The sequence below is a fragment of the Cynocephalus volans genome, chromosome 5, assembly GCF_027409185.1.
Source record: "Cynocephalus volans isolate mCynVol1 chromosome 5, mCynVol1.pri, whole genome shotgun sequence".
NCBI classification, from domain to species: domain Eukaryota; kingdom Metazoa; phylum Chordata; class Mammalia; order Dermoptera; family Cynocephalidae; genus Cynocephalus; species Cynocephalus volans.
The window spans coordinates 78,490,234-78,506,966 of NC_084464.1; the positions used below are offsets into that span (position 1 = coordinate 78,490,234).

Genomic DNA, 16,733 nt, shown 5'->3' on the forward strand with positions numbered 1-16,733 from the left:
GCTAATCACAGAGCCAGAGATGTGGTGCTGATGATAATCAGGCTGTAGGATCTGGAAAGACAGGATGATGCCCTTAACCGAGGTGGGGATGGGGACCCACCCACTCAAGAGGGCACTTTCACCCTAAGTCTCAATATGAGATGAAGACCTCTAAGTCGAATTTTGGTGACCCCAGTTCTGACTTTTGTATAAAATTACTGTCTTAATAGTTCCAATATTAATTTCTTTTCAAAAAGAATTGCTATTTCGGCTTCATAATTTTCTGTGATTAGCCCAATGCGTTATTTTGAAATCTGTTCTTCAAGTTCAAAAAACTAAAAAAATCTGTCATGAGCTTACATTTCAGCTACATTGGAAGTTATGCGAATAATTGGTAGATCTCAGATGAGCATGTTATGGTGTATAATGATTAGAAGAAAATTAACTATAAGAAAACTTGTTTTCACATTAAAAATTCTTTAGAAAAAGGAATTAAAATGGAAAATAGTATAAAAATCTTCCAAGTTGAATGTTTTTGTTACCCATGAAGTATTAGCAAAATGTACTCATTTAGTAAACTCTGATTGAATTATTTAAATATACTTTTCCAAACTCATCTTGACCTGAAAAGGAAATCACTTTGTTCAAAATCATCCCCAAAGACAAAGACTGTTTATAGTTATCAGTTGAGTTGTATAACTCAAACGACTCACTAGCAAGAAAACAACCCAATTAAAAAAGGGCAAAGGGTCTGAAAAGATATTTTTCAAAAGAAGACATATAAACGGCCAACAGGTATATGAAAAAATGTTCAACATTACTTATCACCAGGGAAATGCAAATTAAAATTACAAGGAGCTTTCACCTCACATCTGTTAGAATAGATAGCTCTTATCAAAAAGAAAAGAGGTAAATGTTGGTGAGGTTGTGTAGAAAAGGGAGCCCTGTACACCACTGACAGGAATGTAAATTAGTGTAGCCATTATGGGAAACAGAATGAAGATTCCTCAAAAAATTAAAAATAGAATTACCACATGATCCAGCAATTCTACTTCTGGGCATATATCCAAAGGAAATGAAATCAGTATGTCAAAGAGATATATGCACTCCCATGTTCATTGCAGCGTTATTCACAATAGCCAAGATAGGGAATCAACCTAAGTATCTATGAATGGATGAATAGATAAAGAAGCTCTGGTCTATATACACAATAGAATACTATTCAGCCTTAAACAAAATGAAATCCTGTTATTTGCAACAACATGGATGAACCTGGAGGACATTATGCTAAGTGAAATAAGCCAGGCACAGAAAAATGGATACTGCATGATATCACCTTTATGTGAAATCTAAAAACATTGAACTCATAGAAGCGGAGAGTAGAATGGTAGCTACCAGGGGAAGGTGGAGGGTTAAAAGATATAAAATTTCAGTTAGACAGGAGAAATAAGTTTAGGAGATCCGTTGTGCACCATGGTGCATCATGGTTAATAACAATGTGTTGTATACTTGAATATTCCTGAGAGCAGGTATTGAATGTTCTCAACACACAAAAAATAAGTATATGAGGTAATGGATATGTTAATTATCTTGATTCAGTTCTGGAGTATGTACATATATCAAAACATCATGTTGTACATACATATATACAATTTTATCTGTCAATTAAAAAATAACATTAAATAAGAAATGATAAATATACTAATTATCCTGATTTGAGCATCACATATTGCACACAGGTATTGATGTTCAATGCTGTACCCCACAGATATGTTCAATCAATCAATTTTCAATAAAAAATTACATAAGAAAATAAAGATTGTATACAAAGTAGAGTATTATATGATAACTGAAGCAGAGACAGAAAAATGATATACTCTTCTATCAAATAACACACGAGAATTGATTGACTGTGTACTATATGCCTAGATTCTTTAGGAATTTTATACATAAAATATGGCCAAAAATTTGATATCAGTTTTAATACAGAATCGGGGCTGGTACTTCTGATATCTTTTGGGTGAATTGCTAGTTACAAACCATTGTCATTGTTTTAGTAAGTTGTAAGTAAACGGATTTTCTTGACACCGTGCCCTGCCCCACTCCCTTTTGGAGGAATATCCTTTAACAGAATCAGCAGTTGCAAGCTGAGGAAGCCATATTTCTTAAAATTTTTCTTCACATCCCTAACTGACAAAGATAATATGTCAGGGTCACAAAGCCAAGTTAAGTTTAGGTTCAGTGATTTAATAAGTTATGAATTATTGATATGCAGTTTTTATTTGGTTCATTGGTAAATTCTCTGTCAAAATGTTCAATTCAAGATTCTCTTGGACAAAAGACTGGCTAACAAATTTTGAATACTTATTATGAGTACTTACTAATAAATACTTACTGAGTACTTATTAGGAACTTAACATGGTTTAGTTTATGTAATTCTTACAACAACCTACTGAGGTAAATTCTCTTATCTTTATTTTTCAGAAGAGGAAACTGAGGTTCAAAGAGATTCTCTTGTGCAAGTGAGGTCATACAGTTGTAAGTGGCAGAGCCAGGACTCAAACCCTGATACTCCTGGTGCCACTGTCTTGCACTTTGTCACTCAGCACACACTTGGGCTTTCAGGAAACGCCCCTGGTTGACTATTCGGGCTCATGTCCTGCTCTCCCCCACACCATCAACCTTCCCGTCATTCTCTGAACTTGCACGTGTGTTCCTACTTCCGTGTCTGTGCTCATATGTTTGAGCATTTGGTCCTCCTACTCACACTTCCCACACAGCGTCCGCCAACACCCTTTCCTAAAACTTCTAATAAAATATTATAGCCATTTCCTTTCAGTGCAGGCAGAGTTCTTATGTCAATCTTACATGGAACCTAGGTTGCCTAACCTAACTCTTCTTTAAGTCTCTCTCCTTCTCTATCCACCTCATCCCGACAGAAAATAAGCCCCTTTATGGCAGGGCTTTGTTTCACTAGTCTTTGACTCCACTAGGGCAACATCATTGTGTTTTTTCATGTTTCAGGTATTTCAATAAATGTTTGTTGAATTTAGTTTAATCAAACTCATAAGGAAGAACACTTAAGGTAAATCTTGTTCCCAGTTGAATGCAACTGAAATGTAGAGCCTGAGATTGCTTCTACTGAAGCCAGATAAATGCTATGGCAGCAAGCAGAACCTCTTGACTCGCTAAAGAAGATGGATCTATCCAAATTCTAGTGTGCAGCAAAACCACTATACTTAAAAAATCAGTCTAAATACAAACATAAAAAAGGATTGGCTCAGATTTAGTAAGAAAAATATTGCTAAAAGACAGACTGAAATTGGGTTAGGGATTGAGACCATTAACACTTTTGTGAGCAAAAATGTAGAGCATAGAAAAAGAAAAGAGCATGGGGCTTTTTCTTCACTGAAATAAATGTCAGGAAAATGTTAAAGGCTGGAATTTCCTGATTCTGAAGTAACACCTGAGTGAGGACGTCTTCAAGAAATAGCTTTAATGACTACCCTGCCAGTAAAAGAGCAAGCTGTGATGAATACAAGTGATCTGCTTAAGGTCACAGATCATCTTAGGTGTGGATCCCAACACCTTGCTTCAGAATGCTCTGTTATAGATTTAAAGGGATCAAATCACTCTTTCGATTAGCTAGTGGAGAGGTACAGCTCATAACACAGGTGAACAGGCCAACGGAAAGAGAGGAGAGAGGAAGAATCCCCTCTCTTTAGGTGGAGGTGGAGGCAGTGCAGCTGCAAGACAGCTTTCTTGAGCAGCCGGACTCAGCCCTGGGCTGTGGTGGGCAGTTGCTGGGCTGTAGGCTCTTGGCTCCAAGCAGTAGCAAACTCTAAGCAGAGTAAATTACTAGTGAGCTCTCCCACAACACATCCATCTCAGACGTGGAAATTCAGACCCAACTACAAGACTGATCTGTAATCATCAGCAGGTTTCCTTTAATACTGGCTGATACTTTTTCTGAAATACAAGCCCACCCAGGATAGTTTGCCAAACTCTATGCACCTAATTGCCTGAAGTTATATTTTTACATTCCGATGTTTATTATTTTTTTCAGAGAGGGAGCTCAGCAGAGCAACTAAGAGCACAGACTCCGAACCAGATGCCTAGGTTTGAATCCTGACTCCGTTACTTTTCAGCTGCTTAATTTTGGGAACTGAACTATGGTCCTCTGTTTCCTCACCTGTATGTATCTCATAGGTTTGTTTTGAGAATAAAATGAGTGAATGACCAAAGGACGTTTAAAAAGAACCTGATGTACATATAGTTAGCTCTCAACTCCTCAACAATGCTAGTTGTTGTTTATTATTATTATTACTATTATGGTTTATGTCAGGACTGCTGTTATAAATCATTCACAGCAACGGATTGTAAGAGCTATACTTTGGGTTTTCTTATTCTTGACTTTTTTCTTTAAGAGCTGCCTTGGCCCTTACAGCCTGCTAAACGGGCAGTAGAGGTGACTGTATAAATATTTTGTGCCTGTCCCCTCTTCCCCTAGCTTTAGATGACTAGGCTAGATGCAAACACCTAACCCAGGGCCAACTAGTCCATTGGATGGCCATAGACAATCAGGACATTTGGGAAAAGGTCACCTAGAATCAGGGCCAAAGTCAGCCCAGGACAGAACAAGTCACGTGCCAAATGAAGTTATGAGAACCAAAACCATCAGGAAGCAGAAGCCTGTCTATGGAGAGGGAAAAGAAGAGATAAAAAACATGAAAGGAGGGAGAGAGAGAGAGAGGAAGAAGGAAGAGGGGGAGGAGAAAGGAGAGGGACAGGGAAAGGGGGAGAGGGAGAGGAGAGGAGAGGAGAGAGAACGTCAGTCCCCCCCCCCCCCCACAAGTCTCCCTGGTTCCCACTCTAGTCTTTATAAATCCTTCCTGGACTTCATGCAACTTTTCTTTTCAATATTGCCACTTGTTTATAGGAGGTTGTTTAAAGAACTTTTTTGTAACATATTATAGTATCATAGAAGTATATACAGCACAGGGATCCCCAGTGAGGACCCCAGAGTTTTGTTTGGTAGCTATCTGGGCAGGTGCTGTCACTTATTTCCTTTTCATATTCATGTGTTTGTTTGGGTTTGATTTTCTGGAGGGGAACGGAGTGTAGGGCAGCCAGCACGCGATTTCCTTTGAAGTTCTGATAGGAATGTCACTGTCAGTTCCATCGATTTCTCTTCTCTAGTGCTGTGACTCTCCAAAAGTTTATGATTCTGGGAGGAATAAAATTTGCCTCTCCTCGTATAAACACCTTACTCATACGACCTTGAGACACATTCACAAAAATGGTTACCCTCATGTTCAGAGATTTTTAAGCAAAAAAAAAATTAATTGTCCACTCTACAGTACTATGCTGTGTCAGTCAAAGCCCATCTAAAGAGTGTTTATTTATTTATTTATTTATTTATTTATTTATTTATTTATTTATTTATTTTAACTTTTATTTTGTCGATATACATTGTGGTTGATTATTGTTGCCCCTTACCAAAACCTCCCTCCCTCCTCCCTCTCCTCCCTCCCCCGCAAAAATGTCCTTTCTGTTTGCTTGTCGTATCAGCTTCAAGTAATTGTGGTTGTCACATCTTCTCCCCACCCCCGTTTTTTTGTGTGTGTGTGTGTGTGTGTGTGTGTGTGTGTGTGTGTGTGTGTGTGTGTGTGTGTGTGTGTGTGTGAATTTATATATTAAGTTTTAGCTCCGACCAATAAGTGAGAACATGTGGCATTTCTCTTTCTGTGCCTGACTCGTTTCACTTAATATAATTCTCTCAAGGTCCATCCAGGTTGTTGCAAATGGCAGTATTTCATTCGTTTTTATAGCTGAGTAGTATTCCATTGTGTAGATGTACCACATTTTCTGTATCCACTCATCCGATGATGGACAATTGGGCTGGTTCCAACTCTTGGCTATTGTAAAGACTGCTGCGATGAACATTGGGGAACAGGTATACCTTCGACTTGATGATTTCCATTCCTCTGTGTATATTCCCAGCAGTGGGATAGCTGGGTCATATGGTAGATCTATCTGAAATTGTTTGAGGAACCTCCGTACCATTTTCCATAGAGGCTGCACCATTTTGCAGTCCCACCAACAATGTATGAGAGTTCGTTTTTCTCCGCAACCTTGCCAGCATTTATCGGTCAGAGTCTTTTGGATTTTAGCCATCCTAACTGGGGTTAGATGGTATCTCAGTGTGGTTTTGATTTGCATTTCCCAGATGCTGAGTGATGTTGAGCATTTTTTCATATGTCTGTTGGCCATTTGTATATCTTCCTTAGAGAAATGCCTACTTAGCTCTTTTGCCCATTTTTTAATTGGGTTGCTTGTTTTCTTCTTGTAAAGTTGTTTGAGTTCCTTATATATTCTGGATATTAATCCTTTGTCAGATGTATATTTTGCAAATATTTTCCCCCACTCTGTTGGTTGTCTTTTAACTCTGTTAATTGTTTCTTTTGCTGTGCAGCAGCTTTTTAGTTTGATATAATCCCATTTGTTTATTTTTCCTTTGGTTGCCCGTGCTTTTGGGGTCGTATTCATGAAGTCTGTGTCCAGTCCTATTTCCTGAAGTGTTTCTCCTATGTTTTCTTTAAGAAGTTTTGTTGTTTCAGGTTGTATATTTAAATCCTTAATCCACTTTTGAGTTGATTTTAGTATATGGTGAGAGGTATGGATCTAGTTTCATTCTCCTGCATATGGATATCCAGTTATCCCAGCACCATTTGCTGAAGAGGCAGTCCCTTCCCCAGTGAATAGGCTTGGTGCCTCTGTCAAAGATCAGATGGCAGTGTGTGGGTTGATTTCTGGATTCTCTATTCTATTCCATTGATCAGTGTGTCTGTTTTTATGCCAGTACCATACTGTTTTGGTTATTATAGCTTTGTAGTATAGCTTAAAGTCAGGTAGTGTTATGCCTCCAGCTTTATTTTTTTTGCTCAGCATTGCTTTGGTTACGCGTGGTCTTTTATTATTCCATATAAATGTCTGGATAGTTCTTTCCATTTCTGAGAAAAATGTCTTTGGAATTTTGATGGGGATTGCATTGAATTTGTATATCACTTTGGGTAGTATGGACATTTTCACTATGTTGATTCTTCCAATCCAAGAGCATGGGATATCTTTCCATCTTCTTGTGTCCTCTCTAATTTCTCTCAGCAGTGGTTTGTAGTTCTCATTATAGAGATTTTTCACCTCCTTGGTTAACTCAATTCCTAAGTATTTTATTTTTTTGGTGGCTATTGTAAATGGGCAGGCTTTCTTGATTTCTCGTTCTGCATGTTCACTATTGGAGAAAAGAAATGCTACTGATTTTTGCGTGTTGATTTTGTATCCTGCTACTGTGCTGAAATCATTTATCAATTCCACCAGTTTTTTTGTAGAGCTTTTAGGCTGTTCGATATAAAGGATCATGTCATCTGCAAACAGGGACAGTTTGACTTCATCTTTTCCAATCTGGATGCCCTTTATTTAATTCTCTTCTCTGATTGCTCTGGCTAGTACTTCCAACACTATGTTGAATAGGAGTGGTGAGAGTGGGCATCCTTGTCTAGTGCCTGTTCTTAAAGGAAAAGCTTTCAGCTTTTCCCCATTCAGGATGATATTGGCAGTGGGTTTGGCATATATGGCTTTAACTATGTTGAGATACTTTCCCTCTATACCTAACTTATAGAGGGTCTTTGTCATGAATGAGTGCTGAATTTTATCAAATGCTTTTTCAGCATCTATAGAGATGATCATATGGTCCTTGTGTTTGAGTTTATTAATATGGTGTATCACACTTATTGATTTGCATATGTAGAACCAACCTTGCATCCCTGGGATGAATCCCACTTGATCGTGGTGAATAATTTTACCTATGTGTTGCTGTATTCTGTTTGCTAGTATTTTAGTGAGGATTTTTGCATCGATATTCATTAAGGATATGGGCCTGTAGTTTTCTTTTTTTGGTTATATCTTTACCTGGTTTTGGTATCAGGATGATGTTTGCTTCATAGAATGAGTTTGGGAGATTTGCGTCCGTTTCAATCTTTTGGAATAGTTTGTAAAGAATCGGTGTCAATTCCTCTTTGAATGTTTGGTAAAATTCTGCTGTGAATCCATCTGGTCCTGGGCTTTTCTTTGTTGGGAGCCTTCTGATAACAGCTTCTATCTCCTTTATTGTTATTGGTCTGTTCAAATTTTCTACGTCTTCATGGTTCAGTTTTGGGAGCTTGTGTGTGTCCAGAAATTTATGCATTTCTTCCAGATTTTCAAATTTGTTGGAGTATAGTTGTTTAGAGTAGTCTCGAATGATTCCTTGTATTTCAGATGAATCAGTTGTAATATCGCCTTTTTCATTTCTAATTTTTGTTATTTGAATCTTCTCTCTTCTTTTTTTTTGTTAGCTATGCTAATAGTTTGTCAATTTTATTTATCTTTTCAAAAAAACAACTTTTTGATTCATTGATCTTTTGTATTGTTTTTTGGGTTTCAATTTCATTCAGTTCTGCTCTGATCTTAATGATTTCTTTCCATCTGCTAACTTTAGGTTTGTATTGTTCTTTTTTTTCTAGTTCTTTAAGGTGAAGTGTTAGGTTGTTCACTTGCCATCTTACCATTCTTCTGAGGTGAGTATTTAATGCAATAAATTTCCCCCTTAATACTGCTTTTGCAGTATCCCACAGGTTTTGGCATGATGTATCATTGTTTTCATTAGTTTCTTTTTTTTTTCTTTTTTTATTTTTTTATTTTTATTTTTTTAATTTTTTTTTAAATTTTATTTTGTCGATATACATTGTAGCTGATTATTGCTCCCCATCACCAAAACCTCCCTCCATTCTCCCTCCCCCCACAACAATGTCCTTTCTGTTTGCTTGTTGTATCAACTTCAAATAATCGTGGTTGTTATATCTTCTCCCCCCACCCCCGGTTTGTGTGTGTGTGTGTGTATGTGTGTGTGTGAATTTATATATTAATTTTTAGCTCCCTCCAATAAGTGAGAACATGTGGTATTTCTCTTTCTGTGCCTGACTTGTTTCACTTAATATAATTCTCTCAAGGTCCATCCATGTTGTTGCAAATGGCAGTATTTCATTCGTTTTTATAGCTGAGTAGTATTCCATTGTGTAGATGTACCACATTTTCCGTATCCACTCATCTGATGATGGGCATTTGGGCTGGTTCCAACTCTTGGCTATTGTAAAGAGTGCTGCGATGAACATTGGGGAACAGGTATACCTTCGACTTGATGATTTCCATTCCTCTGTGTATATCCCCAACAGTGGGATGGCTGGGTCGTATGGTAGATCTATTTGCAATTGTTTAAGGAACCTGCATACCATTTTCCATAGAGGCTGCACCATTTTGCAGTCCCACCAACAATGTATGAGAGTTCCTTTTTCTCCGCAGCCTCGCCAGCATTTATCGTTCATAGTCTTTTGGATTTTAGCCATCCTAACTGGGGTTAGATGGTATCTCAATGTGATTTTGATTTGCATTTCCCGGATGCTGAGTGATGTTGAGCATTTTTTCATATGTCTGTTGGCCATTTGTATATCTTCCTTAGAGAAATGCCTACTTAGCTCTTTTGCCCATTTTTTAATTGGGTTGCTTGTTTTCTTCTTGTAAAGTTGTTTGAGTTCCTTATATATTCTGGATATTAATCCTTTGTCAGATGTATATTTTGCAAATATTTTCTCCCACTCTGTTGGTTGTCTTTTAACTCTTTTAATTGTTTCTTTTGCTGTGCAGAAGCTTTTTAGTTTGATATAATCCCATTTGTTTATTTTTCCTTTGGTTGCCCGTGCTTTTGGGGTCGTATTCATGAAGTCTGTGCCCAGTCCTATTTCCTGAAGTGTTTCTCCTATGTTTTCTTTAAGAAGTTTTATTGTCCCAGGGTGTATATTTAAATCCTTAATCCATTTTGAGTTGATTTTAGTATACGGTGAGAGGTATGGATCTAGTTTCATTCTACTGCATATCGATATCCAGTTATCCCAGCACCACTTGCTGAAGAGGCAGTCCCTTCCCCAGTGAATAGGCTTGGTGCCTTTGTCAAAGATCAGATGGCAGTAAGTGTGTGGGTTGATTTCTGGATTCTCTATTCTATTCCATTGGTCAGTGTGTCTGTTTTTATGCCAGTACCATACTGTTTTGGTTATTATAGCTTTGTAGTATAGCTTAAAGTCAGGTAGTGTTATGCCTCCAGGTTTATTTTTTTTGCTCAGCATTGCTTTGGCTATTCGTGGTCTTTTATTGTTCCATATAAATGTCTGAATAGTTTTTTCCATTTCTGAGAAAAATGTCTTTGGAATTTTGATGGGGATTGCATTGAATTTGTATATCACTTTGGGTAGTATGGACATTTTCACTATGTTGATTCTTCCAATCCAAGAGCATGGAATATCTTTCCATCTTCTTGTATCTTCTCTAATTTCTCTCAGCAGTGGTTTGTAGTTCTCATTATAGAGATTTTTCACCTCCTTGGTTAACTCAATTCCTAAGTATTTTATTTTTTTGGTGGCTATTGTAAATGGGCAGGCTTTCTTGATTTCTCCTTCTGCATGTTCACTATTGGAGAAAAGAAATGCTACTGATTTTTGTGTGTTGATTTTGTATCCTGCTACTGTGCTGAAATCATTTATCAATTCCACCAGTTTTTTTGTAGAGGTTTTAGGCTGTTCGATATATAGGATCATGTCATCTGCAAACAGGGACAGTTTGACTTCATCTTTTCCAATCTGGATGCCCTTTATTTCCTTCTCTTCTCTGATTGCTCTGGCTACTACTTCCAACACTATGTTGAATAGGAGTGGTGAGAGTGGGCATCCTTGTCTAGTGCCTGTTCTTAAAGGAAAAGCTTTCAGCTTTTCCCCATTCAGGATGATATTGGCAGTGGGTTTGGCATATATGGCTTTAACTATGTTGAGATACTTTCCCTCTATACCTAACTTATAGAGGGTCTTTGTCATGAATGAGTGCTGAACTTTATCAAATGCTTTTTCAGCATCTATAGAGATGATCATATGGTCCTTGTGTTTGAGTTTATTAATATGGTGTATCACATTTATTGATTTGCGTATGTTGAACCAACCTTGCATCCCTGGGATGAATCCCACTTGATCGCGATGAATAATTTTTCGTATGTGTTGCTGTATTCTGTTTGCTAGTATTTTAGTGAGGATTTTTGCATCTATATTCATCAAGGATATGGGCCTGTAGTTTTCTTTTTTGGTTATATCTTTACCTGGTTTTGGTATCAGGATGATGTTTGCTTCATAGAATGAGTTTGGGAGATTTGCGTCCGTTTCAATCTTTTGGAATAGTTTGTAAAGAATTGGTGTCAATTCCTCTTTGAATGTTTGGTAAAATTCTGCTGTGAATCCATCTGGTCCTGGGCTTTTCTTTGTTGGGAGCCTTCTGATAACAGCTTCAATCTCCTTTATTGTTATTGGTCTGTTCAAATTTTCTACGTCTTCACGGTTCAGTTTTGGGAGCTTGTGTGTGTCCAGAAATTTATCCATTTCCTCCAGATTTTCAAATTTGTTGGCGTATAGTTGTTTGTAGTAGTCTCGAATGATTCCTTGTATTTCAGATGAATCAGTTGTAATATCGCCTTTTTCATTTCTAATTTTTGTTATTTGAGTCTTCTCTCTTCTTTTTTTTGTTAGCCATGTTAATGGTTTGTCAATTTTATTTATCTTTTCAAAAAACCAACTTTTTGATTCATTGATCTTTTGAATTGTTTTTTGGTTTTCAATTTCATTCAGTTCTGCTCTGATCTTAATGATTTCTTTCCGTCTGCTAACTTTAGGATTGGATTGTTCTTGTTTTTCTAGTTCTTTAAGGTGAAGTGTTAGGTTGTTCACTTGCCATCTTTCCATTCTTCTGAAGTGAGCATTTAATGCAATAAATTTTCCCCTCAATACTGCTTTTGCAGTATCCCACAGGTTTTGGTATGATGTATCATTGTTTTCATTAGTTTCAATAAACTTTTTGATTTCCTGCTTGATTTCTTCTTGGACCCATATGTCATTAAGTAGAATGCTGTTTAATTTCCATGTGTTTGTATAGTTTCCAGAGTTTCGTTTGTTATTAATTTCTAGTTTTAATCCATTGTGGTCTGAGAAGATACATGGGATAATTCCAATTTTTTTGAATTTATGGAGACTTGATTTGTGACCTAATATGTGATCTATCCTGGAGAATGATCCATGTGCTGATGAGAAGAATGAATATTCTGAGGTTGTTGGGTGGAATGTTCTGTATATATCTGCCAATTCCAATTGGTCTAGAGTCTTGTTTAGATCTCGTGTTTCTCTACTGATTCTTTGCTTAGATGATCTGTCTAATATTGACAGTGGAGTGTTCAGGTCCCCTGCTATTATGGTATTAGTGTCTATTTCCTTCTTTAGGTCTAATAGAGTTTGTTTTATAAATCTGGCTGCTCCAACATTGGGTGCGTACATATTTATGATTGCTATGTCTTCTTGATGGATCAGTCCTTTTATCATTAAGTAGTGTCCCTCATTGTCTCTTTTTATGGTTTTTAGTTTAAAGTCTATTTTGTCAGATATAAGAATAGCTACTCCAGCTCGTTTTTCTTTTCTGTTTGCATGGTAAATCTTTTTCCATCCTTTCACTCTTAGTCTGTGTGAATCTTTATGGGTGAGGTGGGTCTCTTGTAGGCAGCATATAGTTGGGTCCTGCTTTTTGATCCAGTCAGCCAGTCTGTGTCTTTTAATTGGGGAATTTAAGCCTTTTACATTAAGAGTTGTTATTGAAAGGTGTTGATTTATTCCTAGCATTTTATTGGTTGTTTGGTTGTCTTAGGTGTCTTTTGTTCCTTGCTTTCTGATTTACTGTTTGGTTTCTTTGTTTCTTGGTTCCTTAGGTTGTAGATAGTGTTTTTGTTAGCTTGTTTTCTCTTCATGAATGCCATTTTTATTGTACTAGTGGGTTTAGATTTTTCTTGGGTTTTTATGGCAGTGGTAGTTATTTTTCAGGAACCAAACCCAGTACTCCCTTGAGGATTTCTTGTAAGGGTGGTCATGTGGTAGTGAACTCCCGCAGTTTTTGTTTGTCTGAGAAATATACTATTTGCCCCTCATTTCGGAAGGATAGCCTCGCAGGGTAGAATATTCTTGGCTGGCAATCTTTGTCTTTTAGTATTTTGAAAATATCATCCCATTCCTTTCTAGCTTTTAGGGTTTGTGATGAAAAGTCTGATGTTAACCTGATTGGGGCTCCCTTATAGGTGATTAGATGCTTCTCTCTTGCAGCTTTTAAGATTCTCTCTTTGTCTCTGAGTTTTGCCAATTTGACTATGACATGTCTTGGAGAAGGCCTTTTTGGGTTGAATACGTTTGGAGATCGTTGAGCTTCCTGGATCTGAAGATCTGTGATTTTTCCTATACCTGGGAAGTTTTCTGCCACTATTTTGTTGAATATGTTTTCAATGCAATCTCCATTTTCCTCCCCTTCTGGAATACCCATGATTCGGATATTTGAGCGCTTGAGGTTGTCTGATATCTCTCTCAGATTTTCTTCCATGTCCTTGATTCTTTTTTCTTTCCTTTTGTCTGCTTGTGTTATTTCAAACAGCCCATCTTCAAGTTCAGAGGTTCTCTCTTCAACTTCGAGAAGCCTGCTGGTTAAACTCTCCGTTGTGTTTTTTATTTCGCTGAATAACTTCTTCAGTTCAGCAAGTTCTACTACATTTTTTTTCAGGACATTGATTTCCTTGTACATTTCCTCTTTCAGATCCTGTATACTTTTCCTCATTTCATCATGATGTCTAGCTGAGTTTTCTTGTATCTCATTCAGTTTCCTTAGAATTATCACTCGAAATTCCTTGTCAGTTATTTCAAGGGCTTCTTGTTCTATAGGATCTAGAGTATGAGATTTATTAACTTTTGGTGGTGTAATTTCTTGATTTATTGTATTTCTGGTATCTTTTTTTTGGTGTTTATTCATTGTGGCAGGGGGTTTCACAGTCCACCGGTTTGAGACTAATGACTAACTAGGATGTTGCTGTGGTTGCCAATTTGGTATGGCTCCCTCCGTGACTGCTCAGTTGGCCTCTAGTGCCTTGTGTGTGTGGTTGCCTCGGGTCTTGGGCTTCTCCGGGGAGCCACCTTTCTGGTCAGCTTGGACTCTGCTGGGCTGGTGGATCACGTACCACAGGGTGTGTGATCTCTGTTGAGGTTTCACTTCCTGTGCAGGACTTCTCCCCGTTCCGTGTGCTCTGGCCCAGGCTGTTAGATTGTGCAGTGGCGACCCCACCGGGTGTGTGGTTTCTGTCGAGTCTCCGCCTCCCTGGCCGCACATCTCCCCCCTCTGTGCGCACTGTGCTGGGCTGGGGCGTGTCTTCTGCACCCCTTGTCTATCAGCTGGGCCTTCAAGACCCTGCTCGGCACCGCCTCGCCCAGGAAGTCTACCAGGTTTCTGCTAGGCACAGACGACTGGTCTCTCTGGGTGCCTTTGTAGCACTGTGTAGATCCTTCTCAGGTCTTGTTCACCTTTGTATCCCCCCAGTATAAACCGAGTCTAGCGCTCGCCTGCAGCCTGCTCTCCGGCAGGTTCTAGCGGACGTGGGAACTCTCCTACCACACTATTCCCAAGCAGAAATTCGTTAGGCTTTTTTCCGAACTGGTGGCCGCAGAGATGTTATCTGCCTCCCAGTAACAGGAAGTTTACCGGGGGTGGAGTCCAGGGTGTGGTGGAGTGACAGTCGGCCCGCCCGTACTTCCTTGCCCTCCCGACACTGGCCGGGGACACCCCACACCACCAACCCGCCAGAGAACCACGGAGGGAGTGGGAGAGGAGGCTGGCCCGCAGGCTCCGGAAAGCCCCGCGCCAGGCCAAGCAAGTGGGAGGGCTCAGTGATGGCCGAGCTGGGCGGGGCTGCCCGCACCTGGGAAAATGGAGGCAGCACTGGGGCAGTGAGTGGCCTGGTGGTGCAGGCGGGAGCCGCGTGGGCATCCACCCCCCGAACAGAGCTGTGCCAGGGATCACTCACAGTGCTGTGCCAGGTCGGGCGCTCGCTCTGTCTCTGGTTTGTCGCCTTCCGTGTTCTCCGTGCTGCCGCCTCGGGCTGTTCAGACGCGGCGCGGCTCGGGCGCTCCCAGGAATCTTCTTTAATGCCGGCCTGAAACCTCGAATCCTGAATAGGGCAGCTGGCCGCCTTCAGTGCGGCCCCGGCCTCCGGGATCCTGGCTGCTTCCACAGCAGGCCTGGCGCCGTGTTCCCTGTTTCAAGACTCGCTTTTGCAGCTAAGAATCAGTTCTTTTCCTGCTCCACACTTCAAAGCTGTTGCCTGTAAATGAGGCAGCCTCTCCTGCCGGGGGCAAAGTGGCGGTCACCCCCCACGACCAGCCAGCAGCTGTAGTCCTCCCTTAAGAGATGGCCAGAGGAAGGTCCACAAGCTTCCCGGCTGCCTGAGGCCCAGTGGCCGCCTTTTCCACCTCAGCTACTCCGCGCCAGCCACCGCAGCCGCCGCCATCTTGAAACTCCTCAATGAACTTTTATTGAGCACCTACTAGGTGCCAAGCATTTCCTGAGTCACTGGGGCTTCAAAAGTGAATAGGACAGAAAGTAGATTTGTGGTTGCCTCAGTTTAGGGAGTGGGAATGAAGGCAAATGGGGTGATAGAAATGATTTAATATAAGAGTATGATAATAGTCGCGCAATTCCGTAATTTTACTTATAATGATAGAATTGTAGATTTAAAACAGGTGTTATGGTAGGTATATTATACCTCAATAAAGCTTTTTTTAAAAGTAAATAAAGCATAGTTCCTATATTCAAGAAGCTTATGATTTAATGGGAAAACTGACATATACACAGAAGAGTGCTACAATATGCTGGAGAAATATGGATACTGTTGGCTGACAGTGTACATAACTGAAACTTCAAATGATTTAAGAATTAAAAAATTAAAATACTCCTAACGTTAGGAATACTGTTTCAAACCCAGAACTAATTTCATGCTCTATTGAAAGACATACAATATCTAAAATTTGCACTAACTCATTAACCCTTGTACTGAACTTGGCATGTATGAGATTGTATTTTAAGTAATAAGACTTTGTCATGTCTGAAAATGTTGCAGATATTGTCAGTTTGATGTTCATCGAACATCACAGAACCCTCAGAACTATTTGGAGAGCGGGTGGGAGCTGGGCTAAGGAGGAACTGCTGGGCCCTAGCACACTCGCTGGCTGTAACCCGGCCTCTCAGGGACACTGGCTATCAGGGCTCCCAGATCATCACAGAGCAAGCAGGATGGAAGCAGGTGGACAAAGAAGAGACTGCAGACCCACCGCAGCTGGGGGCTCTGCTTCCATGCAGAAGCAATGAGTCGGCAATTCCAGTCCACGCTTTCTATCTACCGTGACACTTTTCTGCTTTAGGGAAACATAAAAGACACCCTTGCACGGAATTTGAATTTGTATCTCAACTCTCCCAAGGTTCCTTGCATTTCCAGCAGTTATCCTAGTTTAAATCCTAAGGCCCCAAACTCCTTTTTCCAACTTACAGACAGGTCCTTCTTGGAGAGACATCTCTCCACTAAGCGTCTACTCCCTAAACAAGTATTGGACATTATTTTTTTCCAGTCTAATCCATATGCCTGAGGTTCGAAAAGTCTCATATGTGCCCCCCCTGATTAATTTATGCATTCTTTTATTCACTGAACAAGTATTTATGAGTCCTCACTATCTATTTAAAGTTGGTCCAATCCTATAAAATCAGATAGCGCCTCTGGT

General features: G+C 39.6%; 1 protein-coding gene across 5 annotated transcripts in view; it reads left to right on the forward strand.

Annotated features, from left to right (window-relative positions):
• KCNQ5 (potassium voltage-gated channel subfamily Q member 5) overlaps positions 1-16,733 on the forward strand; it is a 553,541-nt gene that overhangs the window by 297,961 nt on the left and 238,847 nt on the right. The window lies entirely within an intron of this gene.